We start from the raw sequence: 26,226 nt of genomic DNA on the forward strand, positions 1-26,226 counted from the left end.
AGGATAAGAGGATTATGGAAGTCTACGGAATGAAGCATGTGGGTGTATGCCTATTAGCTGCTTAATGTTGGTGGCTTATTATTATTATTTCAAAGGAGTATGTCACTTGGTGATCTTTTGTAACGGCTCATACTGTACTTGCAGTTCAGCAAGGGTATTAGCTACAGAGAGAGGTTGGACAGACTTGCATTGTTTTCTCTGGAATGCCGGAAGTTGCGGGAGATCTAATAGAAGTATATAACATTTTAAAAGGTGAAAGGGGCAAAGTTTAAAGGAGGAAGTAATCATCACATGCTTCCTAAGGGAACAGAGCTATGCTGAGATGGTAACATCTAACACCAAAGTTAATACTGGATTCTTCTCCAATGTGTTCAGCAACCTCTAAGGACGGCAGATTAGCGCAGCTGGTAGAGCCACTGCCTCAAAGCGCCAGAGTCCCAGGTTCAATCCTGACTTTGGGTGTTGTGTGTGTGTGGAGTTTGCACATTCTCTTTATGACCGTGTGGGTTTCCTCCAGGTGCTCCGGTTTTCTCCCACACCCCGAAGACGTGCGGGTTTGTAAGTTAATGCCTGTAAAGGAATTGTGGCAACTATCACGGAAGTTCACATTAAGTGACATCATTGTGATGGAGAGAAATGAAATGAAATGAACAGACAGTTTAGTTTAGTTTCGAGATACAGCATGGAAACAGACCCTTCGGCCCACCCAGTCCAAACCAACCATCAATCACCCGTGCACACTAGTTCTGTGTTATCCCATTTTCTCATCCACTCCTGACACAACTGGGGCAATTTACAGAGGCCAATCGCATGTCTTTGGGATGTGGGAGGAGACCGGAGGACCCGGAGGAAACCCACGCTGTCATAAGGAAAACATGAAAACTACACACACACACAAAGTTCAAGATCAAACCCAGGTCTCTAGCACCACATGGCAGCAGCTCTAAATGTTGCACCACTGTGCCGCTCCCAAACTCTCAACTTACTTCACTGTTTTTTTTCCTCATTAAAAGTTTTAAAAGTTGTTGAGTTTCTCAGAAACACCGAGAAACAGTGTACTTAAAAGATTTGTGTGTGTTGACAGGTCTGTTAAGACTGTGGTTAGAGTTGACTTACGTGCAGTGCTTGTCATATGTAATGGCCCTTATTACACAGAAGACCACTTTGATTCACAGGGCTCCATCACAAAGAATCCTTCCACTGCTTGATCCCCTGGTGTAATATTTCATCATGCATGAAGCTCAAGCTGTTGTGAACCATAGGGTCGGCCTTGCACAATTAAAATACAAACTGAAGGCGTTGGCAGAGGAACTTGGGTAGGTCGGATTGCAGATTGTGAGCGGCAGAGCCAAAATCAAACTGGAAGGATTACCAGACGGAACCTTTTTTTTTTGCATCTAAGATTAGTGGTAAATCCAAACTTGCACAATGCACATTTATGGGTGTCCTGAGCTCAAAATGCTTGGCTCGTAAATGATACAGAATACTAATGATGTGTTTTTGATATGCCAGTTCTGTTCCTGCTGAAATTATGACTTTAGATTTACAGCATGGAGAGATACAGCGTGGAAACACCCATTTGGCCAACTGAGTCTGCAGTAACCAGCAATCACCCCGTATACTAACACATAGCTTTAGAATTTAGACCAGAGATGCAGTGTGGAAACAGGCCCTTCTGCCCACTGAGTCCGCACCAACGTCCACCCATACACCCACAACCCACCCCAAGCTGTTCTGCTAACTTTTTCATGATGCATTTTAATTGTCCATCCTATTGTACACTGCCTTTTGAGACTCAAACTTGGTAGCATATTACAACAGGGGATTCACACTGTTATGTACCATGTTTACATATTCTGTTGTGCTGCAGCAAGCAAGAATTTCATTATCCCATCTGGGACAAATGACAATAAAACACTCTTGACTCTTGCTGAATGGTCATTTTTGGTTTATCCAGAGAACAGTTTCTAAGCCCACACACCCAAAGTTGTGTCATGTGCCTCATCAGACTCATGAGAGGATTGGATAGTGGTGACACAGTGGCGCAGAGGCAGAGTTGATGCCTTACAGCGCCAGAGACCCAGGTTCAATCCTGACTAGAGGTGCTGTCTGTACAGAGTTTGTATATTCTCCCCGTGACCTGCGTGGGTTTCCTCCAGGTGCCCTGGTTTGCTCCCACACTCCAAACACATGCAGGTTTGTAGGTTAATCGGATTCTGTGAATTGTCCCTAGTGTAGGATAGAACTACTGTACTGATCGTTGGTCTTCACGTTACCGGTGGGCTGAAGGGCCTGTTTCCACACTGTATCGCTAAACTAACTAAAAATAAAGGGTAAATGCACAGTCTTTTACCCAGAGTAGGGGAATGAAGAAACAGGATTCAGTTTAAGATGAGGGGGGTAAGATTTAATAGGAACCTGAGGGACAATGTAATTTACACAAAGGGTGGTGGTATATGGATTGAGCTACCGGAGGAGGTAGTTGAGGCAGGTACTATCATAACATTTAAAAAACATTTAAACATGTACATCGAAAGGATAGGTTTAGAGGGATATAGGCCACATGCAGGCAGGTGTGACAAGTGTATGTTGGTCAGTGTGGGCAAGTTGGGCTGAAGGGCCTGTTTCCAAGCTATATGGCTCTATGACTCTTTTTGAATGCATTCTGAAAATCTAACCACACATTTACGGCACATCCTTTACAAATAAAATAGGTTGCTTACCCTAAAAATCTCCTCAAATTTATCAAACGTGACTGGTCTTTATGAAAACCAGCCTGGTTGTTTTTTAAAATACATTACTCGCATTTGATCTTGCTTTTCCAGTTCTCATCAAGTTTGCATGAAATGTTTGTGTGGATCTTGCAGTTACTGTATGACCTTGTCCGCTCAGAATGTAAGTTCACATGAATAAGCTGACTGCAAATATTTTCTCCCACATGCTATTTTCCCCAAAAATAGACAATTGAAAGGTACAAGAGGATGAAAAACGTGTGAGGGTGAATATATATCAACGTATATGATTACAGATCTCAAGGTCACAATATAAATTCAAGTAAGGTTTGGCCCTAAAGCCTGTTACATAGAAACATAGAAAATAGGTGCAGGAGTAGGCCATTCGGCCCTTCAAGCCTGCACCGCCATTCAATATGATCATGGCTGATCATCCAACTCAGTATCCTGTACCTGCCTTCTCTCCATACCCCCTGATCCCTTTAGCCACAGGGGCCACATCTAACTCCCTCTTAAATATAGCCAATGAACTGGCCTCAACTACCTTCTGTGGCAGAGAATTCCAGAGACTCACTACTCTCTGTGTGAAAAATGTTTTCCTCATCTCGGTCCTAAAAGATTTCCCCTTATCCTTAAACAGTGACCCCTTGTTCTGGATGGACCTCATTCATTTCTGGATGTTAACAGTAAAACAATAGACACACTTGGGTTTGTCTGCCCAACTACAAGCATGTTTCCTGACCAAGGTGGATTCCTGTTTATATTCTACCACTTCCTCTGTAACACTTAGGATAACTTTGGGGATGCATTTCCATAGATATTTCTAATGTTCATTTAACTTGAGGGACTGCGGTGAATACTGTAGGTCCATCATGGGTATGGACATCCCCACCATCGAAGGGATCTATAGGAGGTGCTAGTTCAAAAAGTCAGCCAATATCATCCGACCCACACCACCCTGGCCACACTCTCATTTCACTCCCACCATGAGGAAGAAGGTACAGGAGTCTGAAAACCATGACCTCCAGGCTCAGAAACAATGTCCATCATGCTTTTGAACACTACTAACAACAACTAAACTGCAAACTACGAACTGTCTTGGTTGCACTAGGGGCTTCAGACTTTTGTTTTACCCTAATATCCTTTCTAAAATGTATTTATTTTGTTCATTGTGTTACCTATAAGTAAATCTACAGACCCGTAACGCTGCTGCAAGTAAGAACGTGATTGTTTTATTTTAGGTACATATGACAATTAAACATTCTTGACTCTTGCCTAGAAACATCTTGTATGTGAACGTTCAGCAATTTGTGGAAGAACAGAACATTTGATTCCCATCCTCCTCTCATCTAAGGTCCATGTTTGACCTAGGTGTTTGAATACAAAGCCATTCATTGCATTCAAACAGCAAATTATTATCTTTTCACCATAAGCCTGTGACCACGAGAGTAAATATTAAATATATATAGAAGTAGAACTGCAGTTTTGATTACCTCCACATCAATGTAGGATGTCTAGTCTCAAGAGGCGACATGATAACAATTAAAAAATCTGCAGTAGATTTATGTGCATTAATTTGTTGAACAATCCAGTATTATTCAAAATCACTATAGTACTCTTGGGTACAGAATGATCATAGCTCATTCCCAAAATCCCCTTTTCGAATTGCCTTATTCTGCTTTTACTGACTACAGCACTGGGACTAATCTAGTCAAAGTCATTAATGGCATCTCCTGTGATGACAACTTTGGTGAATTATTCCTTATTTCCTCCCTAATTCCTCTACAGTTTTTGACAGGATTTACAATTTCTCCTCGGTTCTTTCTCACTCTCTTCTCTGTGATTTCCTTCCAGGTTTCTATTCTCACTCAAATCCCTTCATTCTTCACCCAGTGTGCGCAATGTATGTACATCAATGAAGAGGTAAATGGATAGGAAATGTTTAGAAGGACATGGGCCTAACGTGGGCAGGTGGGACTAGCGTAGAAGGATAATTTTGGTTAGCATGGACAAGTCAGGTCACATGTCCGGTATGACTCTATCTAATGTTTCCATCTAATGACTCCATGACTTCTATCCAATGATTATCTAATAACTCTAATTAGCCTGTCTCTGGATAATCATCCCCAAATTATGGAAAATTCCATTGATCACACCTTCTTCTTGCTTCCATCTTCCCAAAAAGACGCAAGATGTTTTTTTTTCTCTCATCCACTAGAACTGTTTACATTGCCTAGCAGTGATAAACAATTAGGAATAGACACAGTTTACCCCACTGAATCTTCATTACTTATTCAAAATGGTCTCCAGCACCTCTGGAGATAGAGGGGGGGGGGGGGGGGGGGGGGGAAATCCTATTGTGTTCCAGCGATTACAAAGGTCGTCATTTGTTGCATTTCCTTAAACACCTGCCCAACATTTTAGAAAGTAGAAGCACAGTCATTTTCTTTGAAAAGGACACAGGACAGAACTATGATTTTTGACGGTGGGCCAAAGGGCTTGTTTCCATGTTGTATCTATAAAACTCTAAACCTCAGAAGATTACTCAAAAGCCCAGAAAAATAATTTGAACCATTTTCACCATTTATCCTCAATTCCCAACAAACCTCTGTCAATAGTGCAGATCAGGAACATCGCCACAGAAATTGCATCCCATTGTTCATCATTTGGTACCCCTTTCATCTCCCAGACCTAAAGCCTTTCAGATCCCTGCCTGCTGTACATCCTTCCCATACATTTGCACATCAGCCTTTCCTACCATGATTGGTGCCCGTGTTTACAGCTGTCTAGGCTCAGATTCTGGAAATAATAATGATTAGTAACCAAATAAAATTGTCAGTGTAACAATACAGCTGTCTCCTGTTGGATAATGTTTTGAATTATTTTGCAGTTTCTTGCAATGCTGCCATTAAAAAAACCGTAACATTTAAAAACATTGTCACAGTAAATCCCATTGGTGCCTTCCACATGAATTTGAGCTGATAAAATAGGGAGACATACAATCTCAAAAGATGTGCAGTTAAATCATAATGGAAAACAAGGCAAAACCACCCTTTATCTTAATGATAGACACAAAATGCTGGTGTAACTCAGTGGATCAGGCAGCATCACTGGAGAAAATGGATTGGTGACGTTTTGTATCGGACCCTTTATCTTTGTTCCTCGTCAGAAGGTATTAATTAAAGGGGTTAAGTGGGCAGCACAGTGGCTGGTAGAACCACTGCCTCTCAACACCAGAGAACCAGGTTCGATCCTGACCTCAGGTGTTGTCTGTGTGTGGAGTTTGCACATTCTCTTGTGACCACGTGGGCTTCCTCCAGGTGTTCCAGTTTCCTCCCACATCCCAAATAGGGGGTTGTACGTTAAGTGGCCTCTGTAAATTGCCCTCAGTGTGTAGTGAGTAGGTGAGAAAGTGGGATAACATCGAACTAGTGTGTATGGGTGATCAATGGTCAGTGTGGAGTCTGTGGGCTGAAGGGTCTGTTTCCCTGCTGCATCTCTGAACTAAACTAAACTAAACTAAAGCTGCAGATAGACCCAAAAAGCTGGAATAACTCAGCGGGACAGGTAGCATCTCTGGAGAGAAGGAATGGGTGACATTTCGGGTGGAGAACCTTCTTCAGACTGGTTAGGGATAAGGGAAACGAGGGATATAGACAGTGATGTGGAGAGATAAAGAACAATGAATGAAAGATATGCAACAAAAGTAACGATGATAAAGGAAACGGGCCATTGTAAGCTGTTTGTTGGGTGAACATGAGAAGCCAGTGTGTCTTGGGTGGGGGAGGGATAGAGAGAGAGAGAATGCCGAGGCTACCTGAAGTGAGGTAAATCAATATTCATACCATTGGGCTGTAACTGCAGAAGCGAAATATGATATACTGTTCCTGCAATTTGCGTTTAGCCTCACTGACAATGGAGGAGACCGAGGACAGAAAGGTCTGTGTAGGAATTGGAAGGAGTATTAAAGTGTCTAGCAACCGGGAGATCAGATTGGTTCAGGTGGGCTATAGGAAGGTGTTCCACGAAATGATCGCCCAGTATGCGTTTGGTCTCGCCGATGGATAAGAGTCCCCATCTTGAACAACGGATACAGTGGATGAGGTTGGAGGAGGTGTAAATGAACCTCTGCCTAACCTGAAAGGACTGTTGGGGTCCCTGGACAGAGTGTAGCGACAAGTGTTGAATCTTCTGCGGATGCAGGGGAAAGTACCTGGGGAGGGGGTGGTTTGGGTGGGAAGGGATGTTAACCAGAGAGTTGCGGAGGGAACGGCTCTGTTGAAGGCGGAAAGGTGGAGCTGGGAAAATGTGGCTAGTGGTGGGATCCCATTGGAGATGGCGGAAATTTTGGAGGATTATGTGTTGTATGCGACGGCTGATGGGGTGGAAGGTAAGAACTAGGGGGACTCTGTTGCAACGAAGGGGAGGGGAGCAAGGGTGGAGTTGCAGACATGAGTGAGGGCCTCATCTATGATGAGAGAGGAGAACCCCTGTTCCCTAAAGATGGAGGACATCTCGGATGTTCTAGTATGGAACACTTCATCTTGGGCGCAGATGCACAGCAGCAAGTGGGTGCATTGACTCTTGCAGTCCTTTATTAATGAGCACTGACAGTAAGTGTCAATAGGTGGTTCAACAGTGGAGCAGGTGGAAAGGGATTATTGGTTCCAGACCTCATTATTTGAGCCAGAGAGGAAAACAAGAAGAAGTATATAAAGAATTAAAAATCTTCGTGATTGAGTTGAGAACTGGTGTTAAGATGGCTTTGTTTGCCATAACAATGAGGGAACATGTATCGGTAACTTTTCAGGTCGGGATCCTTCTTCAGACTCAGAAGGGTCTTTCTGAATCCAAAAAGGGTCCCGACCTGAAACGCCACCTATCCATATCCTTCGGAGATGCCTGAACCGCTGCACTCAAGTAATCTGTGTCTTTTTTACATTATCAATTAGGTTCTGCTGACTCTCATTGTGCAGTCAGCACAATATACGGCAATAATTAAACTATCCCAACTCTACAAAGTACATATAATAATCAAGTGAGATAATAAGAAGTTGCTTGTTTTTTCGATTCTGTAAAATAAGCTAACGAGGACAGACATTGGTTCAGACTCTGAAGAGAGACTGGATTTTGCTGGAATCTCCCAGTGAATCTTGTTTAAAAATTGATTCATCATATCAGATGTTTAGCAGTTTAGGGTAATTTAGGGTGTAGTGGCAGTAAGGGTGAATACACAAAGCATGAACGCTGTATATCTTGGAGGTCACAAAGCGCTGTAGAGAAAATGATTCATAGTCTGAAGGCTTCTCACTGTTGCAAAGTTGGGAACAGCAGCAACCCATGTGGGCACAGTGTGCTGAACAAAATGGTAAAGGGATTCAAAGTTTATTGTGGGTTCTTGACGAGAGAACTAAAGACTTGTTCTATGCTGACCTTGAGAGACACAAGGAACTGCAGATGATGGAATAATGCATAGAACACAGTGCTGGAGTAACTCAGCTGGTCAGGCAGCGTCATTTGGGTCGGGACACTCTCTCGTCAAGAAACATCGTCTATCCATGAGTTACTCCAGCACTTTGTTTAGTTTAGTTTAGAGATACAGTGTGGAAACAGGACCTTCGGCCCAACAAGTCAACGACAACCAATGATCACCCATAGACTAGTTCTATCTTACACACTGGGGACAATTTACAAAAGTCAATTAACCTACAAACTGTCCGTCTTTGGAATGTGGGTGGAAACCAGAGCTCCTGGAGTAAACCCATGTGGTCATGGGGAGAACGTGCAAACTCCATACAGACAGCATTCGTAGTCAGGATCGAACTCGGGTCTCTGGTGCTGTAAGGCAGCATCTCTACCACTGTGTTGTTGTGCCACCCTTTATGTCTTCTATACTGACCTGTGCTTTTTTTGTGAGGTCATTGAAGCTCTCGCAGCATTGATGCTGTCTCCTGGGGTTGGTGCTGAACTGATCAGTTACCGCTACTCCGAATGCCAGCGGGGTATTTCAAGATCTCCCGTCCAACCATAATTTCCCTATTTCTTCTCAACTCCTCTTGTGGAACCGAGGAGGATGCTGAATATCTGGGACAGCCCATTTCGTAGCTCATCCTGCTTGCAGTGGGATGTGAAAATATGGAAAACAAGCTCTCAGCAGAAGGGGGTTTCATGGCAATTATGCTGCAAAAGGGTGAATTGTTTCTTAAGTGGCTGAGCACTTTGCCAATTTAGTTAAATGAATCCAAATTCATCCTCACAATAGTAACATCCTGGATTCCTAGCACTCATAATACCCACTTCCCTCTACATTGCCTGCTAAAAAACAGACCTTCGTATTCTCGGTGTCTAACATATCATCAATTAGAGACACCAGGTGCTGGTTTAAAAAACCAAACGCAGATGCTGGTTTACAAAATAAATAAAAAATGCTGGAGTAACTTAGCAAGTCAGACAGCATCTGTGGAGAACGTGGATAGATGACCTTTCGGGTTTGAATCATTCTTCAGACTCAGAAGGGTCTGTCTGAATCTGAAGAAGGGTCCTCCAGAGATGCTGCCTGACCCGCTGAGTTACTCCAGCACTTTGTGTCTGTTTTACATTGACAGTCAGCAGACACTTATGATACACAGAACAAAGGTAGTTGAGGCCAGTTCATTGGCTGGATTTAAGAGGGAGTTAGATGTGGCCTTTGTGGCTAAAGGGATCAGGGGGTATGGAGAGAAGGCAGGTATGGGATATTGATTTGGATGATCAGCCATGATCATATTGAATGATGGTGCAGGCTCGAAGGGCCGAATGGCCTACTCCTGCACCTATTTTCTATGTTTCTATGTTTCTATAATGTGCAGTCAGCACAACATATGGTAATAATTAAACTATCGCAACTCTACAAAGTACAAATTATAGTCAAGTGAGATAATAAGAGGTTGCTTGTGTTTTAGATTCTGTAAAATAAACTTACTACACGACAGAGACATTGGTTCAGACGCTGAAGAGAAATTGGATTTTGCTGGAATCTCCCAGTGAATCTTGTTTAAAAATTGACTCATCATATAAGATTTTTGGACTTGCATCATACAAAATGGCACCGGAAACATGGCACCTCTTGTGTACTGTCTCAGTGTAATCCACTATTCCTGCACTCTTATGTAGGATTGTGCTTACGTATAGTAAGATTTTAACTGAACTGTATGTAAAAAAGGAATTCCATTGTACCTAGGTACATGTGACAATAAAGTACGATATAAACTTATGACTTCATCCTTGTTAGTTACCACAAATGGGAAAATGCCAGGGATTTGCACATTTCTGGGGTGGTGGTAGAGGCACATATGATAGCAGCGTTTAAGAGGCTTTCAGATAGGCACATGGGTATGCAATGAATGGACGGATATGAATTACTTGCAAGCAGATGAGATTTGTTCAGCTGGGCAACATGTTCAGCAGACATTGTGGGCTGAAGGGCCTGTTCTTGTGCGGTACTGTTCTATATTCTATTTGTTAGGCTTCCTTAATAAATTATGGGAGAAATTGTGTATAGTCTGATTTCCGTAAGTCAGTTCTTCCCTAAGGCAGGGATCCCCCATAGTTTGAGGTGGATACTGCAGAAAACAAGCTATTCTATGCGTCTATGCTACAAGTTGGCATTCATTCCCTTGTATGAAAACATTTTTAGTACCTCAGCCTCTGGGCTAGGATTTTTGTGGCTACTAAGCTTTGCTCTAAGTACTGTTTTTCACTCTAATATGTATTTGTCACTGGGAGTCCTGTTATTATGATGTTATGAAGAAGAGAAGGGTAACAATTGGAGAGAAGTAAGGTAGAGGATACATTATCAAATGCATACCACAACCACACCAACTGGTCTTCTCCAGGGAAAAAAGATTAAGGATTATTATCAAGGCATCTGCCACAGGAAGAGGATAGTCAACAAAAAAGAGAAAGTGAGTTAGCAGCCAACTGCTGAAAGAGGACACAAAGTGCTGGAGTAACTCAGCGGGTCAGGCAGCATCTCTGGAGAACATGGATAGGTGACGTTTCAGGTCGTGACTCTTCCTCTGATCAGGCATGAAGAAGGGTCTCGACCTGAAACATCATCTATCCTTGTTCTCAAAAGATGCTGCCTGACCCCTTGAGTTAATTCAGTATTTTGCGCATTGTTTTTTGTAAACCAGCATTTGCAGTTCTTTGTGTCTGCTGAAAAAGGATTACTAATCACTCAAAGAGACATTTGGACAGGTACATGGATAGGAAAGGCTTAGAGAGATATGGGCTAAATGTGGGCGGGTGGGACTAGTGTAGCTGGGGCATGTTGGCCGAAGGTCCTAATTCCACGCTGTATGAATCTATGACTCTAAATAAACAGAAACTGTTGTAAATACTTAGCAGGTCCAGCTACATTTGTGGGAAGAGTTAACATTTTTGATCATACTAATTGCTCAGAATGTTCAATAACTAAAACTTAACATACCAAATATAATAACTTTACACTCCATCCTATATCCTAACAAAATTCTCCAGGACTTCTTCAAGATCCTTTATGATAAAGAAATGTACAAATCCCTGACCTTATCCATTTCCGATAACTGAAAACACAGACAAAGGTGAAGTCATAACTCTATGTGATCAATCCATTTTTAAACAAGATTGACTATGAGGATGCAGCAAAGTCTATTCTCTTACTAAAAATCCTCCTAACATTGGACTACCCTTTGTGCAGGTTCACCCATGTCACCACTTTGTAATAAAATTTCAGTTAACAGAACGTGGTATGTAGGAATCATCAGTCCATGTAGGTTCTGTTCATGCAAATTCTTCTGTTTCTACACAAGTATCTCTTGCTGAAGTAAAGAATGCAATGTTGGCAAGGAGGGAGATTTGATGAAGCTTGCAGCTTCATAATTTGAAAATAGTTTAAAAATATCATTTATTTGATGACTAACCAAACAGCTTAAACTGTAGGCCAAAGTCAGCATGGTTTTGTGAAGGGGAGATTTTACCTGACAAATCTGTTAGAATGTTTTGAGGAAGTAGATAGCAGGATAGGCAAAAGAGAGTCAGTGGATGTTGATTACTTGGACTTTCAGAAGGCCTTCTGATAAAGTGCCACACATGAGGCTGCTAAATATGATGAGAGAGCCTATGGTATTAGAGGGAATCTACTAGCATGGATAAAAGATCGTCTGAATGGCAGAAAGCAAAGGGTGGGAATAAAGGAGGCTTTTAATGAAGTTGGCTGCTGGTGACTAGCAGTTCTGCAGGGATAGGTGTTGGCGTTACTCTTCACATCGTACATCAATGATTTGAATTAGGGAATCGATGGCTTTGTGACCAAGATTGCGAATTATACAAAGATAGGCGGAGGCACAGATTGTGTTGAGGAAGCAGGGACTCTACAGAAGTACTTGGATAGATCAGGAGAGTGGGCAAAGAAGTGGCAGATAAAATACAGCATAGCAAAGTATGCAGTCATGCACGTTGGTAGTAGGAATAAAGACATAAACTATTTTCTAAATGTGGAAAAAATTCAGGTCGGAGATGTAAAGGGACATGGGACCACTGGTGCAGGATTCCCAAAAGGTTAATTTGCAAGTTGAATTGGTAGTAAAGAAGGCAAATGCACGGTTAGCATTCATTTTGAGAGGACTAAATATACAAACAGGGATATAATGCTGAGGCTCTATAAGGCACTGATCAGGCTGCATTTGGAGTATTGTCAGCAGTTTTGGACCCCATATCGAGAAGGGATGTGCTGTCGTTGGAAAGGGTCCAGAGGAGGTATGTAGGTATTGGGCAGAAGAGCCTGTTTTCATGCTGTATCTCTAAAATTGAAATCATTTACTGTGTTTGATGACTAACCTAACATCGTATTCTAAAACAAAAGACTAAAACACCACAACCCTCTGCCTCTTATCGTCAAGTCTATGTTAAGTACACTTTTTATAAGAACACTATGGTTCCTCATTTTAGACTGATTGTAGTTGTTGTAACTTGGATGTGGCAATAGAGAAAGCAACCATTATCTACATGGTATGTGATGAGTTTGCATTGTTAACCCCAGTTACAATCAGAATTCCCCACTTGAGGAATTTATCCCTCCAAGTATATAAACTGAATAATTATATTATTTAGATAATTATAGAGATGGGGCTAGACACCCAGGTTCGACCCTGACTACAGGTGTTGTCTGTAAGGGGTTTGCACGTTCTCCCGATGACCACATGGGTTTACTCCAGGAGCTCTGGTTTCCTCCCACGTTCCAACGGCGTACAGGTTTGTAGGTTAAATGGCTTTGGTAAAAATTATAAATTGTCCCCAGTATATAGGATAGTGCTAGTGTACGGGGATCGCTGGTCGGTGCGGACTTGGTGGGCCGAAAGGCCTGTATCTCTAAAACTAAAGTAAAACTAAAATTAAATTCAGCATGTTACTGTGCCGTGAGTGGTGTTCTGGGGCATCAACGATCCTGCTGCTTACCCTTTACCTACAAAAAGAGCATTGGCTTGTCTCCAAAGTAATTGTGAATCATTTTGAAGCACGCTGCTGTGAAGTGTGATATATAAGATAATCTTCTTCCTCCGTTCCCTTTCTTGCAACATCTGTTTCCTCCACATTGCTTGTTTTCCACAGCTTTTCAATTGTCTGCTCTCCTAGATTAGTTACTTACACAAATTTAAGACTGTTGCGAAAATAATTCCCTTTGTGGGTCCTCAAATAAAACTAGATACCAGAAATCTTCTCGCAGGACGAACCTTCCAAAGAGTGGAAATTATATTTAAAGTAATCCATCACTTCCTCCTTTTCTATCAGAAGCCACGTAGATAGTAGTAAATTTGAGTATGAAATGTTGCTTTGTCAATCCAATTGCAAACATTCTTTACTGTTACCGTTTTATGAGATTAAATTTTATGACTACATCGTGTCTGCACAGCTGACGAATATTTTGGCATATTTGGAATTTGTTAAAAATTCTTTATAATAATGCAATGAATCATGTTTCATTATTAATAGCTCATTGGGAACGCACTCTGAAATGTATTTCTCGTGAATGCATATTTAACTCTGTCTGACGAACGGAACACTTTTGCATGCAAATATTGGGAGAGGTTTGGAGCTTTTCCACAGACAGAATTTGATGCTCGGTCAGATATAATTGTAAATATGGGATTGGTTGATCTATGATGGCTAACCATACATATCATAGCCAACAAAAGTGGTTGGGGCGGCATAGTGCCACAGCGGTAGACTAGCAGCTTCACAGTGCCAGAGACCCAGGTTCGATTCTAACTACGGATGCTGTCTCTATGGAGTTTGTTTGTTCTCCCTGTGACTGCGTGGATTTTTCCCTGGGTGCACTGGTTTCCTCCCACACTTCAAAGATGTACGATTTGTAGGTTAATTGGCTTTGGTAAAAATTGTAAATTGATTCTAGTGTGTAGGATAGTGCTAGTATGGGGTGATTGCTGGAACTCTGTAAGTATGGCAAATTTAGAGCTTATAATTTTCCACTGATAGTCACAGAATCATACAGTGTGGAAACAGGCCCTTCGGCCCAACTTGCCCGCACCGGCCAACATGTCCCAGCTACACTAGTGCCACTTGCCAGCATTTGGTCCATATCCCTCCAAACCAGTCCTATCCGTGTACCTATCTAACTGCTTCTTAAATGTTGGGATGGTCCCTGCCTCAACTACCACCTCTGGCAACTTGTTCCATACACCCACCACCGTTTATGTGAAAAAGTTACCCCTCAGATTCCTATTAAATCTTTTCTCCTTCACCTTGAAGCTATGTCCTCTGGTCCTCGATTCACCTACTCTGGGCAAGAGACTCTGTGCATTTACCCGATCTATTCCTCTCATGATCTTATACACCTCTATAAGATCACCCCTCATCCTCCTGCTCTCCAAGGAATATTGTCCCAGCTTACTCAACCTCTGCCTAAAGCGCAGACCCTCTAGTCCTGGCAACATCCTCGTAAATCTTCTCTGTACCCTTTCCAGCTTGACAACATCTTTCCTATAAAACGGTGACAGAACTGAACAAAATACTCTAAATGAGGTCTCACCAATGTCTTATACAACTGCAACATGACCGCCCAATTTCTATACTCAATACTCTGGATGATGAAGGCCAATGTGCCAAAAGACTTTCTGACCACCCGATCTATCTGCGACTCCACCTTTAGGGAGCTATGCACCTGCACTTTTAGATCCCTCTGCTCTACAACACTCCCCAGAGCTCTACCATTCACTGTGTAGGTCCTGCCCATGTTAGACTTCTCAAAATGCAACACCTCACATTTTTCTGCATTAAATTCCATCAACCATTCCTCAGCGCACTTGGCCAATTAATCAAGGTCCTGCTGCAATTTTTCACAACCATCTTCACTATCTGTAAAATCACCCACTTTTGTATTATCTGCAAACTTGTTAATCTTGTTGCGTATGTTCTCATCCAAATCATTGATATAGATGATAAACAGTAACGGGCCCAACACCGAACCCTGAGGCACACCACTAGTCACAGGCCTCCAGTCCGAGAAGCAACCTTCCACCATCACCCTCTGCTTCCTTTCATGGCCAATTTTCTATCCATTCAACTATTTCTCCTTGGATCCCATGCGATCTAACCTTCCAGAGCAGCCTACCAGAAAGAACCTTGTTCAATGTTCTCTAAATAGAATCAAACAGCGTGGAAACATGCGTGAAATGCGTGGAAACAGCGTGGAATATTCTCTAAACCCATCCTATACATGTACCTGTCTAAATGCTTCTTAAATTGTGATAGCACATGCCTCAACTACCTCCAATAGCAGCTCATTCCACATACCTAGCACCGTTTGTGTAAAATAAGTTGTGCCTCATGTCTCTATTAAATCTTTCCCATCTCACCTTAAACTTATGTCCTCTGGTTCTTAATGCCCTACTCCGGGTAAAAGAATGTGCATTTACCCGATCTATTCCCCTCATGATCTTATACACTATAAGATCACCCCTCATCCTCCTGCACTCCAAAGAATAATGTCCTAGCCTGCTCAACCTGTCCCTTTAGCTCAGGCCCCTGAGTCCCGGCAACATCCTCGTAAATCTTTTCTGCACGCTTTCCACCACAGTGTTGTCTTATGAGCTCTAAAGATAATTAATTAACATTGCATTTAAAAGGACAATATTAGCTGCCACTGAGGAAAATGCAGCAGGAATTGGTAGGCAGCTTCTGTAAATTGCAACAACACATGTCACACAGGAAGGGAACAAATGTCCCCCATGAATAATTATTTTGTTTTCCCCTCAGTCCAAGTCATTAACCTTTGCTCGGTGTCCCACAGATTATCCCAGCTCTGATTAGGAGCCCACTGTGTGGAAGATTGAAGTGTTTCAACCTACTACTGTGCCGATCAGAGTGTTGACAGTTGACAACCTGTAATATTCCACATTCTCCCCTTCATGATTCTCTCCTCTTCTGTTCTTGGACGTGTCTTGCCGCGGCATGACTCCACAGAAATTATAGCCCGGTAGGAACCTGTCCAAGTTGTCTTTCTTCATCTACGTCAGCAGACATCGAACATCACCCTTCAGACATTAGCACTTTCAAATCTTAGGAAGCGGTATTGAATCACTTTTTCTTTTCTCTTTCCAGCCCAGGGGAATGGATTTGATTTGTACCAAATATAGTTGACATCCGATAACTCAACAACCCGAAACATCACCAATCCATGTTCTCCAGAGATGTTGCCTGACCTACTGCGATACTCTGGCAATTTTCAACTCAAAGAGTTTATACTTTCTGGGACGTTCATGAGCTATGGAGTCGACATACAAGGTCATTTACTTGTTAATGCATTGGAGAATCTGAAGTTTAAAAATCTTTGGAGATGATCCAAAATTATCTTCTTTTAAGTAAAGAAAAATCAAACTTTTATTGCATCATTGTGGCAGCACGGTAGGGTAGCGGTAGATCTGCTTCCTTACAGTGACAGAGATCCGGGTTCGATCCTGACTATGGGTGCTGTCTGTACAGAGTTTTTATGTTCTCCCTGTGACTGCATGGGTTTTCTCTAGGTGCTCCGGTTACCTCCCACACTCCAATGTACAGGTTTGTAGGTTAATTGGCTTTGGTAAAAATTGTAAATTGTCCATAGTGTGTAGGATAGTGCTAGTGTACAGAGTGATCGCTGGTCAGCATGGTGGGCCGAAGGGTCTGTTTCCGCGCTGGATCTATAAAATAAACAAAATAAAATTGACTCAAAATTAGTTGTACATCTAAGTCGTGCAGGACTTTTTATGGGAGACTGAAAACATCTTTGATTAATAAGCATGAATATGCAACTACTATCAATTCTTGGCTGGTGAGAGTTTCTAACCATCACATTTTCCATTACACTCTGGTGCACGAAGCATGCTTTCCATCACTATGCAGCTGCTGCCTGACAGCCTGCAATATTCTCTCAATTAATAATACAGCGTTGTCTCCACATAAAAGCATACCCGATGCAAACATGGGATTCCAGCATAGTTACAAATCCCCATTCATCCCAATGTGCAGGTTCTGATAGAACATGGCACAGTACAGCAGAGAAACAGGCCCTTAAGCCCAGAGGAAGGGATCTCAATGAAACTTACTGGACAATGAAAGGCATAGATTGACTGGATGTGGAGAGGATGTTTCCAGTAGTGGGAGAGTCTAGAACCAGAGTGCACAGCCTCAGAATAAAAGGACATATCTTCAAAATGGAGATGAGGAGGAATTTCTTTAACCAGAGAGTGGTGAATCTATGGAATTCTTTGCCACAGATGGCTGTGGAGGCCAAAACATTTGGACAGGTGAATGGATAGGAAAGGTTTAAAGGGACCAAACGCGGGCAGGTGGGACCAGCGTAGATGGGGCATCTTGGTCGGCATGGACAGGCTGGGCCGAAGGGCCTGTGTCTATGTGTATGACTATGTGTATGGCTCTATGACTCTGGTGCCCTGGCCCCACTCATAACCTCCAACTTTTCTCTGGAGAAGAATCTTGTGAAACAGTACAGAGAGACACAGTCAGAAAATCTAGAGAAACACCCACCAGCTTTCCTCCCCACCATAATCAATCAGCCTGAAGAAGGGTCCTGACCCAAAAAATCACCTATCCATGTTCTCCAGAGATGCTGCCTTACCCGCTGAGTTACTCCAGCACTTTGTGTCCTTTTCTTGGCTGTTATTATTAAAGACTTTTGTTTGACAACTTTTCTAAAGGCATATCTACTTGATTTTCCTTTTGAGTATCGATGTTATGAGGGGGTATAAATGGACACAAAGTGCTGGAATAGCTCAACGGGTCAGGCAACATCTCTGGAGAATATGGATAGGTGACCTTTTCGGGTCAGGGTCCTTTTTCAGATTGGGAAGGGATATATTGGGCTCATTGTATCAACAAAAGATGGACACAAAATGCTGGAGAAAATCAGCGGGTCAGGTAGCATCTCTGGAGAAAAAGGACGTGTGGCATTTTGAGTCGGGGCCATTCTTCAGACCCTGTCCACATTGCCTCCTGCAAAGACTATCCCCTACTCCCAATTCCTCCGTCTCCACTGCATCTGCTCCACGATGAGGTGTTTCATACCAGGACATCCGAGATGCCCTCATTCTTTAGGGAACGGGGGTTCCCCTCTTCTGTCGCAGATGAGGCCCTCACACATATCCCCTCTATCTATATCTATATAATATTAAAACTCTGTGGCTGGCTGGCTGGCTGCCTGTGTGTGTTTCTGACTTGTGGCTGCCAGCCTTTGATTCGTTGCTACGCCAACGTCAGACCCAGAAACGACGAGTTTTTTTCCATTTCGATAGAGATTTCACTTTTCATTCCAAGTATCCACTCCTCATTAAATTTCGTCGTGTTTATGTACACATTTAAAATAAAATCCTTCTCCCCACCCACCCCCCCCCACTCACTTATTTTGTCGCCTCCTGCTGGCCAGCGACCATAACGGCTGCTGGCGCCCGCATCTCGCCTCAAAGACGCCATTTAAAAACAGCCGCACTGCTGATTTCTGAGCCGCTTGAGTTGAAGGACCATGTCTACCGTGGGGGCTATGGGTAGGGAACGGCTGCGTTGGGGGAGCAGACCCAACGGGTCTTAACTTGTTCTAGTAACCCATAGTTCCCGCTCTTGCTCCTCCTCCTCCCAGTCGCAACAACAGGGACAGAGCTCCCGAGTCCTCACCTTTGACCCCATCAGCCATTGCATATTTACCTACACATCAACAGTCAGGGCTGTTGTTTAATCATGACTGTATGAAAAGCTTGTTCATGGGTGTGAGTGGAGTTTCCCTGACCTTCCAGGGCAGTCACCGTAATGGTTGGCACCTCAACCATTTGATCACAATGCCTTACCGCCTTCCATGGTGGTTCACAAACTTCCCAGTTAACTCACACATAAACCCTTACTCAGATACTCTATCTGTACCTGCTATTTACTTGGCACTACATTTTGGAAGGAAGTTCTATAAATTAAGTCAACCAAAGTATTTTATCTTTTGTTGTAACTAACTTTTCATTTTTCTTTTCTACTAACCCAGATTTAAGGTTATCAACTCAAGATGATTAGTTTGCTGGAACATAATTAGTTTGCCAGTCAGATAAAACAAACAGAGATTATGAGATATTATACTATTTTTAGTGATATTACAAACAATATATATAGATTATCTGATGAATAGTCTTGGGCCTGAAACCTTAACTCTTTCCGCTTCCACAGATGCTACCTGACCAGTTGAGTTTCTCCAGCATTTTCTGTTTTTCGGTCAGATTTCCAGCATCTGCAGTTGGTTTGATTTTCAATGTGTAGATTTTATTGTTTTCACCAGGCAAACAGCTTAATATAGTTCAGGTAGTTTATGCATTTGAATTATGACTTAAAAAAAATACATTTTGGACAGTTATGTGTATAGGAAGGGTTTACAGGACTATGGGCCAGATGCGGGCAAATGAGATTAGTCCAGTGTGGTCAGCATGGACGTTGGGCCGAAATCTCTATTTCTGTGGTGTACAGCTCTATGAATTTATTTGGGGTTTCCATAAGTCCATAAATCAGGGTACTGCCTGATTCACCTCCACTGTATTGAGGACTTGTCAGTGCAAACCAATTTACTTAACCGAGCTGGTCCCACCTGCCTACACCTGACCCATATCCCTCCAAATCATGTCTCTGTCGAAGTGTCTTTTAAGTGTCATAATTGTACTTGTCTCTGCCACTTCCTCTGGCAGTTTATTCCATACACACACCACTCCTTGTTGGTCAGTGCCCTTCACACAAGGCAACCTCCTGTGCATTTTTTCTGCACCTTCTCTAGCCTAATCACATCCTTCCTATACGGTGATTTATCTGGTACATCGGAGGTTCTGGGGAGATGTGATAGATGTACATAAAATTATGAGGGTAGACAGTCAGAACCTTTTTCCCGGGGTGAAAACATAAAATTCTAGAGGGCATGGCTACAAGCTGAGAGGGGGAATATGGAGATATGTGGGTTACACAGAGGGTGGTGGGTGCCTGGAAAGTGCTGCTGGGGGGTGGTGGTGGAGGCAAATACGATAATGGCATTTAAGAAGCTTTTACATAGGCACATGGATTTGCAGGGAATGGAGGGTTACAAACTTACAAAATTATTAAGGGGTTGGACAGACTAGATGCAGGAAGATTGCTCCCGATGTTGGGGAAGTCCAGGACAAGGGGTCACAGCTTAAGGATAGAGGGGAAATCTTTTAGGACCAAGATGAGAAAAACTTTTTTCACATAGAGAGTGGTGAATCTCTGGAACTCTCTGCCACAGAAGGTAGTTGAGGCCAGTTCATTGGCTATATTTAAGAGGGAGTTAGATGTGGAACTTGTGGCTAAAGGGATCAGGGGGTATGGAGAGAAGGCAGGTACAGGATACTAAGTTGGATGATCAGCCATGATCATATTGAATGGCGGTGCAGGCTCGAAGGGCCGAATGGCCTACTCCTGCACCTATTTTCTATGTTTCTATGTTTCTATGTTGTGGATCACTTGCAGGCAGATGAAGTCAATTCAACTAGCATCAAGTTTGGCACAAACATAGTGGGCCGGAGGACCCGTTCCTATTCTATACAGTTCTATGTTCTATGCTCTATGAGTAGAACTCCGAACAGTATTCCAAGTACAGCCTAACCAACAATTTCTACAACTGTAACATGACGTCCCTTGTACTCAATGCCTTGGCTGATAAATGCAATCAGATCATAGTTACATAGAAACATAGAAAAATAGGTGCAGGATTAGGCCATTCGGCCCTTCGAGGCAACACTGCCATTCAATATGATCATGGCTGATCACCTAAAATTAGTACCCTGTTCTGGCTTTTTCCCCTTATCCCTTGATTCCTTTTCCTAAGAACAAATCTAACTCTCTCTTGAAAACATCCAGTGAATTGGCCCCCACGGTCCTGGTTCTGGACTCCCCCAACATCGGGAACATTTTTCCTGCATCTAGCCTGTCCGATTCCTTAAGAATTGTATATGTTTCTATAAGATCCACTCTCATCCTTCTTAATATAAGCCCAGCCGATCCATTCTTTCATCATATGTCACTGGGAACCTACGCTGCACTCCCTCATTAGCAAGAATATCCTTCCTCAAATTATGAGACAAAAACTGCACCCAATACTCCAGGTGCGGTCTCAACAGGATCAGTTAAGCTTGATTTCCCCTTCATAAATCCATGCTGACTTTGACCAATCCTGTCACTGCCTTCCAATGTGCCTTCCTTACCAATCTGCCTACCCAAAAGTCTCGCTGTTCAATAACACTCCCTAGGCATTAAATAATACTCTCCGGAAATCTAGCCTCAAACTATTTCTGTATCTTCTACATCCACGTCCTTAAGTTTATTTGTATTATTTATATATATATATATATATACTAGACTAAGTGGGACCCGTTGGGTCCCAGCATCACACAGGAGGGCTGGTCATCCAACGCAATATTCCACCTCTCCACCAATTCTAATATTGGTGGCCAGTTGGGGGCGGGGGGCTTTCTGGAACGCTAGTATGGGTGTTGTGGGCTGAAGGGACTGGTTTCCAGAGGGCTAGTATGCAAATTGTGCGCCAAATGGATTCTTGGGCTGGCGTCTCAGTCAATCAAGCCTGTTGTGCTGGCAACTCACTCACTCACGGCTGGTGGGCTGGTAGTTGACTCACGGCTAATCCTTGAAATTCTATTTCAAGCAGGTTATAAGGCCACCAAATTCAAGTGCAGTTTCTTACCACTTCTAGCAGGGTGCAAGGCCACCAAATTCAAGTGCAGTTTCATACCATTTGAAGTAGGGTGCAAAGCCACTAAAGACAGCGAGTCATGACCTCCCCCTCCTCCATCTTGCATAGACTGAGCCACACCCACATTTCCTGGTTTTATAACCCTACCCCCCCCCCCACCGGAAAAGGTGTGGCTTTCATGGAGTGATTGACAGGAGAGATTCTCAACATTAAAAAAAAAAAAACTAATAACACTTTTATTTTTCATTGATGGGAAGAATTCTCTGCACCTGCTCAGCAGAGGGGGACTGAGTAAGATGGCCAAAAATCACAGCCGTAAGTGGTAGCGTTTTATCTAAAATCAATATACAGTGCAAACAGGAAGCAAGTGCATTTACAGTAGTGCCTTTTAACTTCAAGCCAAAGTACCCAAGCCACCATTTGCAGTAAGTAGTGCCTTTCAACTTCAAGCCAATGCACCCACGCCACCATTTGCAGTAAGTAGTGGCTTTCAACTTCAAACCACACCCAAGCCACACCCAAGCCACCATTAGCAGTAAGAGGTGCCTTTCAACTTCAAGTCAAAGCAACCAAGCCACCATTTGCAGTAAGTAGTGCCTTTCAACTTCAAGCCAATGCACCCAAGCCACCATTTGCAGTAAGTAGTGCCTTTCAACTTCAAGCCACCATTTGCAGTAAGGAGTACCTTTCAACTTCATGCCACCATTTGCAGTAAGTGGTGCCTTTCAACTTCAAGCCAAAGCAACCAAGCCACAATTTGCAGTAAGTAGTGCCTTTCAACTTCAAGCCAATGCACCCACGCCCCCATTTGCAGTAAGTAATGCATTTTAACTTCAAGCCATTGCACCCAAGCCACCATCTGCAGTAAGTAGTGCCTTTCAACTTCATGCCACCATTTGCAGTAAGTGGTGTCTTTCAACTTCAAGCCACACCCAAGCCATCATTTGCAGTAAGTGGTGTATTTCAACTTCAAGCCACACCCAAGCCACCATTTGCAGTAAGTAGTGCCTTTCAACTTCAAGCCAAAGCTCCCAAGCCACCATTTGCAGTAAGTAGTGCTTTCAACTTCAGGCCAAAACACCCAAGCCACCATCTGCAGGAAGTAGTGCCTTTCAACTTCAAGCCAAAGCAACCAAGCCCCCATTTGCAGTAATAGTGCCTTTCAACTTCAAGCCAAATCTCCCAAGCCACCATTTGCAGTAAGTAGTGCCTTTCAACTTCATGCCACCATTTGCAGTAAGAGGTGCCTTTCAACTTCAAGCCAAAGCACCCAAGCCACCATCTGCAGGAAGTAGTGCCTTTCAACTTCAAGCCAATGCACCCACGCCCCCATTTGCAGTAAGTAATGCATTTTAACTTCAAGCCAAAGCTCCCAAACCACCATTTGCAGTAAGTAGTGCCTTTCAACTTCATGCCACCATTTGCAGTAAGTGGTGTCTTTCAACTTCAAGCCACACCCAAGCCATCATTTGCCGTAAGTAGTGTCTTTCAACTTCAAGCCACACCCAAGCCATCATTTGCAGTAAGTGGTGTCTTTCAACTTCAAGCCACACCCAAGCCATCATTTGCAGTAAGTAGTGCCTTTCAACTTCAAAGCTCCCAAGCCACCATTTGCAGTAAGGGTGTCTTTCAACTTCAAGCCACACCCAAGCCATCATTTGCAGTAAGTGGTGTCTTTCAACTTCAAGCCACACCCAAGCCACAATTTGCAGTAAGTAGTGCCTTTCAACTTCAAGCCACCATTTGCAGTAAGGAGTACCTTTCAACTTCATGCCACCATTTGCAGTAAGTGGTGCCTTTCAACTTCAAGCCAAAGCAACCAAGCCACAATTTGCAGTAAGTAGTGCCTTTCAACTTCAAGCCAATGCACCCACGCCCCCATTTGCAGTAAGTAATGCATTTTAACTTCAAGCCATTGCACCCAAGCCACCATCTGCAGTAAGTAGTGCCTTTCAACTTCATGCCACCATTTGCAGTAAGTGGTGTCTTTCAACTTCAAGCCACACCCAAGCCATCATTTGCAGTAAGTGGTGTATTTCAACTTCAAGCCACACCCAAGCCACCATTTGCAGTAAGTAGTGCCTTTCAACTTCAAGCCAAAGCTCCCAAGCCACCATTTGCAGTAAGTAGTGCTTTCAACTTCAAGCCAAAACACCCAAGCCACCATCTGCAGGAAGTAGTGCCTTTCAACTTCAAGCCAAAGCAACCAAGCCACCATTTGCAGTAATAGTGCCTTTCAACTTCAAGCCAAATCTCCCAAGCCACCATTTGCAGTAAGTAGTGCCTTTCAACTTCATGCCACCATTTGCAGTAAGAGGTGCCTTTCAACTTCAAGCCAAAGCACCCAAGCCACCATCTGCAGGAAGTAGTGCCTTTCAACTTCAAGCCAATGCACCCACGCCCCCATTTGCAGTAAGTAATGCATTTTAACTTCAAGCCAAAGCTCCCAAGCCACCATTTGCAGTAAGTAGTGCCTTTCAACTTCATGCCACCATTTGCAGTAAGTGGTGTCTTTCAACTTCAAGCCACACCCAAGCCATCATTTGCCGTAAGTAGTGTCTTTCAACTTCAAGCCACACCCAAGCCATCATTTGCAGTAAGTGGTGTCTTTCAACTTCAAGCCACACCCAAGCCATCATTTGCAGTAAGTAGTGCCTTTCAACTTCAAAGCTCCCAAGCCACCATTTGCAGTAAGTGGTGTCTTTCAACTTCAAGCCACACCCAAGCCATCATTTGCAGTAAGTGGTGTCTTTCAACTTCAAGCCACACCCAAGCCACAATTTGCAGTAAGTAGTGCCTTTCAACTTCAAGCCAATGCAACCAAGCCACCATTTGCAGTAAGTAGTGCCTTTCAACTTCAAGCCAAAGCAACCAAGCCACCATTTGCAGTAATAGTGCCTTTCAACTTCAAGCCAAAGCTCCCAAGCCACCATTTGCAGTAAGTAGTGCCTTTCAACTTCATGCCACCATTTGCAGTAAGTAGTGCCTTTCAACTTCAAGCCACAATTTGCAGTAAGTGGCGCCTTTCAACTTCAAGCCAATGCACCCATGCCCCCATTTGCAGTAAGTAATACATTTTAACTTCAAGCCATTGCACCCAAGCCACCATTTGCAGTAAGTAGTGCCTTTCAACTTCAAGCCACACCCAAGCTTTAGAACCAATAGTCATTTTTTTGCAAGCTTTAGAACCAATAGAGACACTTTTTGCAAGCTTTAGAACCATTAGACATTGTTTGCCTGCTTTAGAACCTATAGACATATTTTTGCAAGCTTTAGAACCAATAGATATTTTTGCCAGCTTTAGAACCTATAGACATATTTTTGCAAGCTTTAGAACCAATAGACATATTTTTGGCAGCTTTAGAACCAATAGACATATTTTTGCCAGCTTTAGAACCTATAGACATATTTTTGCAAGCTTTAGAACCAATAGACATATTTTTGCAAGCTTTAGAACCAATAGACATATTTTTGCAAGCTTTAGAAGCAATAGAGACATATTTTTGCAAGCTTTAGAAGCAATAGAGACATGTTTTTGCAAGCTTTAGAACCAATAGAGACTATTTTTGCCAGCTTTAGAACCAATAGACATATTTTTGCAAGCTTTAGAACCAATAGACATATTTTTGCAAGCTTTAGAACCAATAGACATATTTTTGCAAGCTTAGAACCAATAGACATTTTTTTTGCAAGCTTTAGAACCAATAGACACATTCTGCAAGCATTGTAGAACCAAAAGAGACACTTTTTGCAAACATTTTAGAACCAATAGACACATTCTGCAAGCATTTTAGAACCACTAAGGACACTTACATTTGAGTAGACATGAGAGGCCCGGGGAGCCGTTGGTGCGAGGAGGAGTTACCTGGAGCTGTGAGTATAAAAACAATGCGGGGCTTGCTTCTACAGAGGCCCGGGGAGCCGTTGGTGCGAGGAGGAGTTACCTGGAGCTGTGAGTATAAAAACAGCGTGGGGCTTGCTTCTACAGAGGCCCGGGGAGCCGTTGGTGTGAGGAGGAGTTACCTGGAGCTGTGAGTATAAAAACAATGCAGGGCTTGCTTCTACAGAGGCCCGGGGAGCCGTTGGTGCGAGGAGGAGTTCCCTGGAGCTTTGAGTATAAAAATAGCGCGGGGCTTGCTTCTACAGAGGCCCGGGGAGCCGTTGGTGCGAGGAGGAGTTACCTGGAGCTGTGAGTATAAAAACAACGCGGGGCTTGCT

The 26,226-nt window shown here is 43.1% G+C and overlaps 1 long non-coding RNA gene across 1 annotated transcript in view; it reads left to right on the forward strand.

Annotated features, from left to right (window-relative positions):
* The window catches only part of LOC116980625, a 22,881-nt gene extending 5,441 nt beyond the window's left edge, over positions 1 to 17,440 (forward strand). The window contains exon 3 of the long non-coding RNA XR_004414026.1: positions 17,331 to 17,440. This is a non-coding gene — a long non-coding RNA (uncharacterized LOC116980625). The remainder of the gene's footprint in view (positions 1 to 17,330) is intronic.
* Positions 17,441 to 26,226: the final 8,786 nt, after the last annotated feature.

This window comes from Amblyraja radiata, chromosome 14 (assembly GCF_010909765.2).
Source record: "Amblyraja radiata isolate CabotCenter1 chromosome 14, sAmbRad1.1.pri, whole genome shotgun sequence".
In the NCBI taxonomy this organism is placed as follows: Eukaryota; Metazoa; Chordata; class Chondrichthyes; order Rajiformes; family Rajidae; genus Amblyraja; species Amblyraja radiata.